The 14,480-nt window shown below is 37.2% G+C and overlaps 1 long non-coding RNA gene across 1 annotated transcript; it reads right to left on the bottom strand.

The window, feature by feature from the left end:
• Positions 1-3,350: 3,350 nt before the first annotated feature.
• On the bottom strand, positions 3,351-14,165 carry LOC308707292. The gene is made up of 3 exons (XR_014032153.1): positions 14,085-14,165; positions 10,659-10,819; positions 3,351-4,237 (listed from the first exon to the last, which is right to left on the bottom strand). It is a non-coding gene; the product is annotated as an uncharacterized lncRNA (long non-coding RNA).
• Positions 14,166-14,480: the final 315 nt, after the last annotated feature.

Below are 14,480 nucleotides of genomic sequence, written 5' to 3'. Positions count from 1 at the left end.
ACATTTACTGAGCGCTGGACATCACAATGGTATAAATGTCATACCAAATGAAAGAAGGACGTCTTGGGCACATATGTTGTATTATTCATAACATCTTCATATCTTATCTCATTATGGAGTTGTAGACTGTTGAATAGAGAGTGTGCACTTGTGATAGTTTGCCCCATTGGTGGAGTTGTCACACTAGATTATCCAAAAATAAGAACACAACTACTTAATTGTGAATATTGATTTTAATTTTTAAATTCAAACCAGAGCTGGAAATATAAACAATCGTGCCTGGAGAATCTGGAAAAACAATTTATTTCAATCCAAACAATACACGTTTCAATCAAAACACATTAAGTAGCAAGACCACTTTACTTTGACTTCAAACGTACAAACTGAACTAGTTTCAAACGTTCTCTGGCTTGCACATTGAGAACACTCGCTTAACCGCACATGTTTAACCTCTGAACAAAACAGACGCCCTGGATCTGACTAATCAGACTCATCTTCAGAGTCACAATTCTGGCACACATAAATTGCAAGCATCATATGCCCAATTGTTGCATTTTACACATTTTACCCAGGTCTCCTTTGGGCGACTGTTTGAAAATGTCTCTACACAGACGAGGCAGAAGCACTCTTCATCATCTGATGAGGACTCTTGTATGATTTTTCTTCTTTTAGCTGCCTTGTTCTTCGTAGGTCCGTAGGTGTTCTTAGAAGGGTGAGCTGGTGATAGCAGAAGCATAACTGGGCATGCTAGGCAGAGTAGAGTTGGTGTTATGATCTGACATGTTGGTGCTGGAGCCTGGCAGAGCACAGTTCTGAATGGTCCAAACTCGGTTTCCAGAAATACATCTCTGTTGTAAGGTTGAACCCCAATCTCCCTAAAGCCAGCCTGAATCTTCAAGGGGGTTGCAGCCTGAGGATAGGCAATTGCCACAATCCCAGGAATGTCATAAACTGACATTGTCTTCCCAGGGTTGTTCCTCATCCAGGCATCACACACGCTGTTGATGTGCCTCATTAGTGGCCCGTATCAGACCTGTCTAATAGAGCCGATGAGAGCAGTGGGGTGGGAATGACAGCATGATTGAGTCCATCAATGGACAGATGAGACTCGTGATTGTCCAAAAGGACTAAACAGGGCGTCTCCTTTGAGCACTTTGTATGTTCACTGAAATGTTTCAGGAAGTCAACACAGTGCGTGTCTTTCATCCATCCAAAGGGATTTGCCCCTCCTCTGCTGCCAGGTGCCTGTTGATCAGGAAGTGATTGCGGAAGTTGACACGGGGGAAAATAAAGTATGGAGGTATACTATTCCCTGTGGCTGAGACAGGACAGGCCAGTGTGACAAGGGTTCCCCTTTCAGCAGAGGTCAGTGACCCTACTTGTTTGAGTCCACGTCTGGCCACCATTTGATCTGGTTTATGTTCAGTGGTGACCCCAGTTTCATCAACAATCCAAATGTGTCCTGGTCCAAACTCATTTTTGTGTATCACTTCCATTACCCTTCAAATTGCGCAAATTGAAATTGCGAATTGAAAATACGCCCAATGGAAACACGGCAATTTCGCAAAAACTCCCATTTATCGCAAAAAAGTTTTCCCGCTCGCATGAGGAGGGTTTTCAGGCAGTTCGAAAAAGAAATATTTCGCAAAACTGCAATGGAAACAGTTTTTGCGCATTTACAGTCACCTGACGTAGATGATGCGGTGTGTTTGGACAGAATACGAGACAGAGCTCTTTATTAAACTCATAAAAGACAAAAGAATTACAGGAATACTGTATTCTAAACCTCAAATAAATGCCACGATCAAGACCTCGAAGCAGATCTGAGGGAGAATCACCCAGAAACTCCTCATATGAGCCGCTCACAGTATAATAAGGGTCGTTCCTCACCATTAATGCTTGGAAAACACACATACGTATACGTCTCCTTCCATTAATAATAATGGCTAGTGCAGTGGCTGGGATATAGTACATAAACCCACCAGCGTCCATTGCCATGATTTTTGGAATGATTTTACTTTCCAAAAAAAGTGAAGTTTTAGTCGCATAACACCGGTTAATAGAAACGTCGTCATTTTTTTTGTCATTTTTTTTTTGTCGACATAAATCGCAAAGGTTTTGCGCAAATCTGTAATGGAAACGTGCTTACTTTCTCTAAGTTGTCAAAGAAAGCATTAACATTCTCTCTCTTAAAGCTACTTGGCCTGGCAAGGCTAGTTGCCTCTGGCTTTCTCAGTGACAGCGCTGTATGCCGCTTCAAGAAGCCTGTAAAACCTGTAAAAGAAGCCTGAAGCCTGTAAAACACTCTTTGCTGGCCTTTTCTTTTTCTGCCCACAAAGGCACGAACTTCAGCTGGTGTTCCACTGCAAACATGTAGGCAAGCTTTCTGACCTCACTTGGCGACAGACCAAAATACATGTCAGCTGACCTCGTAATATACTCAAGCTGCTTTTCCAAATCAGCTGAAAAAATCTTCCGTGGCGTTGTATAACCAGCCATTGTTGTTGGCATGGCTGTCTGACCTTTAATTTCTTCTCTGGTAATCTCTCTGACAATCCAGAGTCAGAGTACGGTAATTTATGTCAAAATCCTTCGCTGTACTTTTGATTGATTTGTTCTGCAACCTTACCTGCCTTTAACATTATGTCAGGTGGTGTTCTGCCATGCTGCGTCTTTCGTTGATCATTTCTAACCATCTTCCTTCCTTCCTTCCTTCCTTAATTCCTGCCTTTCCTTCCTTCCTTCAAAATTTGCAATTACAAATAAATTACAATATCACAATGTTTTTTGAGCATGTTCTATGTGTTTATTTGTACAGGGTCACATATGACAACTTGCCCCAAACTGACATGTGTGCTAATGTTGACTAAATCTCAAGGTTAGCTTAAAATAGCACTCTAACTAAAGTATCAAAAGACACATTATTGTCTCCTCTATTTTGTGCAAAATAATCATTTTTTAACATTCATACCTAACAAAGTTATATTGCATAAAATGTAAAGTGCATTTTTTTTTTTTTTTTACTTTTTTAGCAGAAAAATAAGAAAATTGTGCTAACCTCACATTAGAGTGATCTTGACCACACGTGAACAGGAAGTTGACTACAGAAGAAGTCACACAAAGTGGCTTTTTGATTTTTGAGATAGAGCCTCTAGTGTTGGAGTTATGAAGAGTGTGACAACTTACCCCGCTCCAAAGAGCAGATTATCATAAAATATTTTTACTTGCTACTATTTTAAAGTATTGGAAGCAAAAATAATGTGAGGCAGTGATATAGAAATTATATATTTTTATTTATGACATTTTAATATTTTAAATACACATGGTTTCATATTATACTTTTTTTTTTATATATTTATATCAATTTCCTACAGGCCTTGATCACTATCAGCACCTCTTTCCAAATTATCCTTGAGGTAAGACAGAGGGGGGTTGAAACAGTAAAAGAAAATGTCTTTGTTCATTTTCAAATATCTTGGATTATTTTAAATCCTGCAATTTACAGCAACCTGATAACCATTCAGCACCATTAACACTATATATATATATATCTCACAGCACATTAAATGAGAATTGAGGGCCAGTTTGTTTGTTTTTTCAGAATTTTCTGTTAAAGTTTTGTGGTTGATGTATTAAGGAGGAGATCCAGTCCAATGATTAAGTCAAATTTTATTTCATTTCTTAAAAGCAGACAATCAAATAATAAATGAATAGTAAAATTAATTCACCCATAATCAGGATTAAAAGTTTAATAAATAAAAGACAGGTTGCGAAAGAGCAAGATCTGAGTCCAAGCTATAGACTGACCTGTACAGATATTAATCTCCCTATTATACAGTTTATTGAAACAGAGCAAAGTTCCTCTTTTCAGAGTAAGTGTGCAGTGTGCTTTTCAATCGAAGCAGACACAAACATATCTAGTTTTCATGTTTTCAGACTCTGAGGTGTTAGCCCGAACACTGCGAGATGTTTAGCTTAGATAACATTCGTTACACTTTATTCTGAGACATTGTGGTCTGTCTATTGGAGACTTACAGACTTTTGCCCTCATTTAAACAACAAGTACAAAAGTTCACCCTAAGTCAATCAGCTGCAGATTTTCAGAGTTGAACAGAGTTCACCACCGAACTCGACGACGACAGTTGTGCCCGAGCTGCTTACACTTCTCACAGAGACGCTGAAGATGTTCTTTGTTCGGGTCCGATGCGTCCAGGCCGTCGGGTTTCTCCAGAGGAGTCTGCAAACACAGAGGAAAGATTTTAAATCCTTCCGCTCATCCCTTGAGAAATATTTCTCTTAAAGTGCGATTATTCTATTATTATCTTCCTTGAGTGTGTAATGTTGGTGTTTGAGCATGAGAAATGTTTCGGGAGTTCTTCTCTATATCAGTGTCAGTGTTTCTGAACTCCTGAAACGCCTCCATTGTAGTCGAGTTTCTTCCGGGAACACGTCACAATATTCCTCATTATAATAATTAATGCGTAGAATAAAGGGGCAGGGCCTGGTTGAGTTAGTTAGTAGTGTGTTAAACTGGCGGTTATGGTAAGGGGCGGGACATTTCCAAACACACTCGAAGCGCTCGACCAATCACAACACACTGCTCCAGTCGACCAATCAGAGCACAGTGTGCTTTTCAGAAGGAGGGGCTTCATAGAGACAGGAAGTAAACAGAGCGTTACTGACAGACTGGGAAGAGAGGAGCCGCAACAATGGAGAATATGAGGAAATAATCAACATTCAAGCAGGAAAATCTGTTTTGTAGAGCCCAAAATCAAGATTAACTCTTTAAAATATTTCCTGATTTTAAAAAGCCAAAAAGCAGCCATGATGTCCGCATAAATCTTAATAGCAACATTTACAATACAGAAGAACATCTGGTGAACATTACAAAGGAAAAAGGGACGTCAGGAGCGTTAAGGAGAGCAGATCCGACTCGATCAAGTGTTTTCTACCCAGTTCATAACTTCATAACCTGCCAAACACACTGCAAAGTCCCTCATGAAAGCTTTATCTTGAGCAAAAGACCTCTATTACATCAGTGTCTCCAGTTTCTGAAGCCCTGATTAATAACGAGCAGATGCTCGCCAACTTTTTACGGTTTCAAGTCCGTTTAGATGAATTTAGATGTTCTTTAGCGGCTCATTTTGTACAGATGCTTCAATAAAGAAACTCCAGAAAGTTTGCAAACATTCGCTGAGTTCCTGAGCCGTAAGCTGTAATGCAGTTGTGTTTGTATGGACCAGGCGGAAAACTAAACACAGAAATTAACAGTCTGATGTGATCAGTATCTTTTCTTTTGTCTTGTTGTGTCTTGTTTTATAGTCAAAAAACATATTTAAAATAACAAGCATTTACTTGAAAAGTCAGATCACTGTAAAAAAATTCTAACCCTCCCAAATCAAAAATTTCAAGTGACCGATAACATCTAAATTTTTCAATTGGCCCAAGTGAAATTCTGTAAATTTCAATTGGCCCAAGTGAAAATCTGTAAATTTAATTTTATAATTTACAGAATTTCACTTGGGACAATTGAAAAATTTAGATGTTATCGGTCACTTGAAATTTTTGATTTGGGAGGGTTAGAAATTTTTTACAGTGATTGCAAGGTGAATCAGTTTATTTATGAATCAGCAGAAACTTCACTGAGTTTTGTTTGGTTTACACTTTAAAGCGGTAGTAAATGCCCTTTTCACAAGATGTAAAATAAGTCTCTGATGTCCCCAGAGTGTGTGTGTGAAGTTTTAGCTCAAAATACCCCACAGATATTTGTATATATCATGTTAAAATTGTCAGTTTTTGAGGGTGAGCAAAAACACACGTTTTTGTGTCTGTCCCTTTAAATGCAAATGAGCTGCTGCTCCCGGCACAGGGGGCGGAGCTTCAACAGCTTGCACTCACACGGACATGCACTGAACATTTCAAAAACTTTTAGCCTTTTATGTTCAAACCGGAGTCAGACAAAGATGGAGAGACTCAAGAAGAAGTGACAACATGTAACATTTCTGAATGATTACAGATGGTGGTCAACCAGAATGAGACTTTTACCGCCGCCGTTCCCGCGGCGGCAAAATTGGGATGTGTATTTGCTGCCTTTTACCGCTGAGTGGCGCTGTAATCACAGACTTTGAAAAGTGTCAGTTTATTCTCTTTATGACGTAATCTGCCGCGGCAGTAATCTGAGCTGAGGTCACAGATAAATTCAAGATAAATATTGTGGTTAAACGAATTCAAATTCATTAAATTTAAACAAAGTAGACACACGTTAACATTGTGTGCCCAGTTTTTCTATAATTTAGAAAGGCTATGTCAATAGGTTACTTGTCATTTTCTTCGTGTTATTTTAATGTGTTTGTAGATTTATTAACTGAAACATAACAGTGAAATAACTTAAAATAATTTACCGTGAAATTAAAACATTTTCAGGACTTGCAGCTCCTAACCGATGTAGTCGGTTTAAGCATTCTTTGTTATATTCAGAACTAAATAGCCTTACATGTTACAAACTTTTAAAACAGAGAAAATAGTAGACGTTGGCGATTCAGAAGGTAGCTCTGTGGTCAAAGCATTATCAATAGCCTCTCGGAGCTTCAAACGATCTGAGATCGAATCTCAGTGTAGCCGACAGTGTTTATGTTTTTCCGTTCTTGATGCTTAAATATGTATCTGTTTATTAAAGTCAATCATCTTGTTTAATTATCAATTGTACATTACAACATAAATTTGCTACATCCCCGCTGCAAAGACGACACATCTGATGAAGGAAGACTGTCAGCCGATTGCACCAGAAAATGAAGATGATTCGTCTTTAATCTGCTAAATTATTTTTTTTTGTGTGTGTGAATCATTCACGAGATTGAGATGACTGACAGTGATACCCGGCCATATCAACGGAAGACATTTTTCAAAACAGATCGAACAAATCAGAAAAATACTTTCAATACAGTATTGCTTTCAATTAAAAAATAAACAATGAAAATGTAAAAGAAAAATAAAATTAATTAAGTTTGAAAACCCATCGCACATTTTAAGATATGAATAAAGTGTCGGGACAGTTTATTTATTTAAACAGGGTTGCATCGATAGAGTTTATTCCCTTTGTGATGCAAAATAAGAAACACAGAATCTTAGGCCTATTCTTGCAACATTTTAAATTTCTATTGTCAAAGAAATTGCAGCTAAATTAAAAAATTAAAACGGTACAAAACGGAAAAAGTTCAAAGCAACATAAATTAAGAACAGGCGTTTTTCTTTGCCTCTCTCGCGATGGATATTTTTTTAGTAAGTTGGTCTCCCTCACTGCGCGCGGCGGGTCTTTCTCGAAATTAAGCATTTCAGCGTAAAAAAACACCATACAGCTGATAATACTGTATATGTCGCTGTGTGTCATCCACACAAATCACGAAAGAAAAAACTGTAACAAATAGCTTTTGTTCCTTCAAAGATACAACATGCCTTGCTGAATTCACCTTACAATAAAACGAGGTGGGTCGCCAATAAAAGAGTTCTGTATCTGCTAAATTTAAATTGTTTGTGGAAAACCTATACAATCAATAAAACTACAATATATAATTTAATAAGATATAGGGCCTACTGTACATAGGCTATGGACTTTTGGAGATTTGGAGATTAATCCTTAAAAGAATTTTGCCTTTGCCTGCTCATCAGGCTGGCTCCGACACTCTCCATATGAAAGACGGAACATTAACACCTCTGTCCTGCACCCCCACGATAAAGCAAAGTATTGCCTTCTCCAAACCCCCCACAGGCTAGCTGAGTTTGCAAAACAAAACAAAGAGTTTGCCACTCGTCGTGCCAAACAAATTATAAACTTCAATATTTAATTCAAAACAATCTCAAAACGCTTTGAGACATTTTGAAAAGCCGTGGATGCATTACTGCCACTGGAACCATGAACGCAACAGAATACTGGTTCTGATTTTATTGTTTGTCGTTTAAACGTCATATATATGAATTATTATAGGCTACAGAAGTAAAGTCATTGTATAATATTTGTTCCTTAGTGTAAAATGGAAATGCATGGCGATTTTATTTTGTAAATAGGCAAAAAAAAAATGTTTTAGAAGACAAATCTCTCTGCATCAACAATAGACTATAAAATGCATTAATAGGCTAATATAAAAACACCAGTAGTCCAAGTTAGTTCGGGATTCGAACCCGTGTCATCTAAATGATCGTAACGTACGTTCAACCACTCGGCCACTATTCACTCGTTGCGATACGGCCTAACGTTCCAGTGTGTGTTCGCTGGCACGAGCGAGAAACGCTCTTCATTCAAATGAACGCGCCGCCGCATTTGTTGAACACTAATTCAACATGCCAGAATAAAACCTGGCTTTAGAACAATGCATAGCGCCACTCGTCGTGGTGTGCCAAAAAATTACAATAATTTAGTTTTATTTATTTCAGTGTTAATGTTTGAGTTAAAAAATCCTCTACAAATTAAATTAACCCAAAGTCGGCTATAAGAGTCCTTTAGGCTACGTAAAAAAGCAAAGGGCTTACAGTCTTAACATTTAGGCTACTTTGCTTAAATTCGATACATTTATTTTCAGTAGGGCCTAATACATTTGTAGGGATGTAATTTCAGTATGCTTTACCAACGCTATGTATTCAATTAAAGTTCCAAGGGGTCTGGTCTCTATATTTCCTTCCCAGCTGACACTTATATGCAAGTGCACAGCAAAAATCACAACTTGTGCTTGCTGGAACGCAAGTTATTTAAGGTGTCTCAACTGTACACAGTCTACCCTACAGTGTGAATTCGTTACAAGGTTTCATTTAATTACATTAACGTGCAGCAATTTGTACAAATAGAGTCTATAGGCCTACTGTTGTAGACATTAAATAATCTCATTTAGTATCATATTTGTTAAAATATTATAATGTTGTTTTTTCAATCTATGTTGAATATGAAAAGTGAACAGCACGAGTAAGATAAGATGCATTATATCGAGAGATGGATATGGAGTGGGTCAGACATGATTTTGACCACTTCATTAAGTTTTGTTTAGTAGAAACCTTTTTTTAAAGTGAATTTCGTTTTCTATAAATTGTATCTTAATTTTAATCATTTTTTCATCACCCAATTGTCTGGATTCAATAAGAGAAGCAAACAGACACTAATCATAGAGGCGCCCGCGAGGTCACTTGCATTGCACGTCAGCTGGAGCGCATCTCATCCTCCTAACTTAACGAAACTCAGCGTATGCCTCACACAGACATGATAAATACATCAAATACACAAAGCTTGAAATGTCTTCAAACGAAATAATTCAAAACGAAAAAGAAAAAGGCTACTCTCTGATTATGTCTTTGTGCATTTCTCTCTAGGTGCGTTCACTACAAATATGGCGATCGTCAACTTCATCTTTGCAGTCGACACTGTCAGAAAACACTAGTTCATTGATAAAAATCATATGAAGACATGGCATATATTAAGTTATTTTAGCTGTTATGAGAAAAATAAATCTAACAAAACCTAAAATCTAAATCTAATAAATAAAAATAAAAAATATTAACGCCAATTCAACATGCCAGAATAAAACCTGATTTTTGAACAATGCGTAACGCCACTCGGCCTGGTGTGCCAAAACACTACATTTTAAACTTCAATGTTTAATTCAAAACAATCTCAAAACGCGTTGTGAATTTTTTTTAAAGCCTAGCCTATATACATTAAGGGCATTGAAACCAGGATCTTAACTAAAACGTGTTCCGCGTAATCTCTCAAAAATTATGCCACACTACTCCATGTTTTTTTTTTTTTTTTTTTTAAGGACTGCTTTTGAAATCACTATAAATTGTATCGCTCACGAGAGCTCTTCGTTTATCTAATTCCTCAATAGAATAGTAAAAATATTCAGCGTCATTGCTCCTAACATCGTCTCTATTTTTAACTTTTGATTCTATTTTTTCAGCTGTAAAATTGATTCTATCTTTGGTTCTATTCTGTTGTAGCCTAATAGGCCTATTTATATATATGAAAAATATGCCTATTATTTAACCCACTTACATTTTAAAATACGGCAATTGCTGCTGTTTTGCACAATGTCCCTTTGCGCCACCTGGCGGTCATTTCGGGAACGACTTTGAAATGCGGCTGGTTTATTTTCGCCGCGGTAATTTCACCGCGGCGGCTGGCGCGGCGGTAATAGGCATTCTGGTTGACCACCATCTGTAGTTGATGAATTTATGAAGCTGATGTGTAGTTATCTTCTAGTCATTGATTAGCATATTCTGTCATGATAATCTATAAATCGTGTTCCGGAGGCGGGGTTTATGTAAATTTTAGGGTTAGTGATGTCACTAACCCGGGAGGAATGTGGTGTAGTCTCTACCAGCCGTTTGTTGTAGTCCTTAAAAAGCGATTTCTTTAAAAGCAAATATCTCCCTTTGCTTTGAACTTTGAGCGTTGTAACTTTGCAGATGTTGTTTATGCTCAAACAGCAACATTACACACTAACTAAAGTTAGAAAAGTGAATCATAATCAACCACCCCTTTAAATAATTCAGCAATATATCATTTAATTTTGCTAAAGTATCTTGTTTCAAGGATGTTAAGATGTTGCAACCAGAAAACAAACTCTAACCTGATGGCAGAAATGCAGTTTTTCAGTCTAAAGTGAGCGTCTGTTCACCTGTTTGTGAGCAAGGACATTGATGTGGCATTTGATGCACTCCTGACCCATGTTCGGCCATGAGTTCCCACTCATCCATTTCCTCTTGCATTGGGGACACCTGTACTCTCCAAAACACCTCTCATCATCCTGATCCGCCATCAGACCTCTTTAGGACGAGCCTGGTAACAAAACAATCTTTAGTTCATCAGTAGACTTACAAACGAGAATCGTGATTCGACTAAAAATAAATGACTGAATCACACACTGAAAGTACCATATACACTTTCAAAAGTTCAGGATCAGAGAAAAATTAATACTTTATTCATCAAGGATGCGTTAAACTGATCGAAATGACAGTTAAGACATTTATAATGTTACAAAAGATTCTATTTCAAATAAACACTGTTCTTTTGAACTTTCTATTCGTCCTGAAAATCCTGAAAAAATAAAATGTGTCACAATTTCCACAAAAACACATTTTCAACATTGATAATAATCATAAATGTTTCTTGATCATCAAATAATGATATTATACTGATTTCTGAAGGATCATGTGACACTGAAGACTGGAGTAATGATGCTGAACATTCAGCTTTGATCACAGGAATAAATTACACTTTACTATAGACAAAAGCTGATTTACATTGGAATAATATTTCACTGTTTTTACTGTTTTTGATCAAATAAATGCAGCCTTGCCTTGGTAAGAACAAAAAACATCTTTCAAAAACACAACTTAATTATTCCAAACTTTTGAACGGTACATTATTTTGTAAATGTTAATGCTGTTATATGTGTCATGGAGATTTTCAATCTTTAATAATGTTTCTTTTAATGTTTTGTGGAACCCCAGCGCTGTATTTGTCGAACTGTTACAGTTTTGCGATGTTGCAGTTCTTAATGTAAACGTTACGTTACGCTGTTACAGTGTTACAGTTGTTGCATTAGAATATTTGATGTTACACATTCTGAACTGTGGAATGCAATTCAAGATGTCTCATGTTGCAGTTTAGATGTTGCCAGAAGAAGCACTATAGTGAATATCAGTGTAAACTGTCTTTCACACAAACATACGCAGGTCTGTTTCAGATTTAAAGGACTGGTTTGTTTGAATGAAGCTTTATAATTGAATCTGCGCACAAGCATCTGTGTTTGACACACTCACATGTGTTTAATCTCTTTGCTGTGGTTATTACGAGTGTTTAGTCATGATGAGTCTGTCTGTGGTTGGCTCAGGATCATTGAGATGCTTTAAACATCTTTCTGAAATCATTCAAGCTGCATTTCTAATAATTCCAGAGTCAGTGTTGTATTTGAGGACTTATTTGTGTTGGATATGAACTCTGTGTGACTAATAAGTGATTTAATCAGAAGCATCTCTCACGTCACTGCACCAGCTCTGTATAAACCACCTGCTGCTCAATAGGGCAGTTTATGGAGAACTTTATTAGAGTTGTTTTTAATGAGTGCAAAGGTTTGTGTGTCAGATGTAAAGCAACAGAGAAAAGCCTCTTGATTTCACAGGACAGTTTCTGACTAATGCAGACTTGAGTCTTGACCATGGCAGTTTTACAATATAAACAAATACAGAACTTTCATGAAAACAACAGAGGCTTCTCTTCCTCGTGTCACGTGACGTCAGTCCTTTCACTAATAGAAACTCTACCATACTAAAACCATATTAATCTCAGATTCCATCTTACAAATTATTTAATTATTCCATGTATTTATGTTAATATGTAATGTAAATATGAAACAGAAGCTGTAAAGGAAAAGGAAAGACACACCCACAGGAAAGCTCTTCTTTAATCAGCCTGTAATGGACTCAGTACACCTGATCATGTGATCTCAACACACTTATGATCACTTGGAATCAGCCATGGAGTTGATTTATTATTTAAACTTTTTTTCCCTTTAAGAATTTGTGTAATGTAGCATCCAAATGTATGTAGGCGTGTTTGGGTTGTTTTAAATTAAAAATATATATAATTAATATATCATAGAGTTGTTTGTGACCACGGTGATTAGATCTGCTAATCTGCGGTGACGTCACAATCGTGTTGCATTGTGGTATGTGGAGCTGCCTGAAGTGTACATATGAAGTAGACTCGCTCCCTCGGTCAAAATCAGGGAACGAGGGTCTGTCCATATGAACTTCCCTCGTCCACTTCAGAAGTGGAACGCACTTCAAAATGGTGGCAGGGATTTGGGGTCTTGTGGACTTACAATGACTGCCGCGTGCACGTGTCCGTTAAGTCCGTGAGACCATAGGGTGTCCCACTTGTCATTTTAGGCCTCAGAAGGGTGCTCACGAGCGCCCCCTTTGCGGTCGATATGTGCCCTCGATGCACACTTTTGCCGAGCCCACAGACTTCTTCATGACAGTCAAAGCGGCATTACGTCACGAAAGTGCGGACTCGTAGGAAGACCATGAGTGCTTAGGGTGCCAAATGGCGCACTTCATGAGGACTTTCGGTCTCGTGGACTTAAATTGCGTGTGCTCGCTGAGTCTACGAGTCCGTAGGCCGTCCCATTCAGCTTTTTAACGCTCTGAAGTGTGCTCAGCAGCGCCCCCTTTGTACCCTTGAAGCGGTCTTCTGCAAAACCCGCATAGAAGCAGGCGCCACACACTTTAACTACCCAGGAATCCTTGCGAAAGGCCAATCAGACAACGGATGGGAGGAGATTTCACTCACGGATAATTGTTGACATGGCTGAGAAGAAAATATTATGGTTTTTATGACCTAAATGTACATTTTACCAGTTGTTACCTACAGTTTATACAAACATTATGGTCATCGACCAGTGGTTGATGTCTCAAACATAATAATAGTGCGTTGAATAATACGATCACATTATGATTCATTAAATAAATAGAACTGAATGTCAGGGCTTTACTGAGTCATAGTAAACATAGTATGAATATTAAAATATTACCAGATTCATTAGATGCTAGTACTCATTTATTGTATACAATTACTTTTCATCCGATACTAGGCTAGTAGCCTACCTATTTCTACTATTCGTTAGGCATCCTACTTCTAATTATTTATTAGACACTAATCTAGTATATATTTTAATTGTAACTAGTCACATTTCTTATCTTACTAGTCACAACTATTTTTTTTACTCGTCATGACTAGTCAGAACGGCCACAGTAGAGTTCAATTAAAATTCTTACAAGTAAAATAAAAAAGCTTAGTAACATTTGGAATAAATACTAGTATCTAATAAATAGGTACTAGTATCTAAAGAATAGGCACTAGTACTTAATGGAATAGATTCTAGAATCTAAAAAATAAGTACTAGTAGCATGAAAATAGATAGGCTACTAGTAGATTTTAAGGATTAAATGTTAAAACGGCTTGCCATAATAACGAAGGCACCAAACACTCGATACATTGTTGTTTTAACATAGAAAACGATTGTAAAAGCAAAACTTACTTGGATATGTGATGTGATGTGATGTGATGTGATGTGATGTGATGTGATGTGAGGAATGGATCTGGAGAGTTTGTTCTGGATGAGGAAGGGAGGCGTCAGTCTGTATATATACGCTCTTCTATCCAAGAGGCGTGTGCCTTGAATAATGATGTTGTTTGGGTTGTTACCAGGACGGGATAATTCGGGAATTTTACTATGCCTATTTGTTTTGAATTACTAAGTAATCTAATAGTTAATAATTTTAGTTTAACCATCCATATAAGTAACTTCTAGTCTAGTAAATGGCAAATATATAACATAATATAATATAATAATACAATATCATGTAATGTAATATAATATAATTAGTGCTGTCAAATCGTAATCGCATCTAAGTTTTTGTTTATATAATATGTG

Source organism: Scardinius erythrophthalmus, assembly GCF_964197995.2.
Source record: "Scardinius erythrophthalmus genome assembly, chromosome: 18".
NCBI lineage: Eukaryota > Metazoa > Chordata > Actinopteri > Cypriniformes > Leuciscidae > Scardinius > Scardinius erythrophthalmus.
This window is presented reverse-complemented; position numbering and strand designations above follow the sequence as displayed.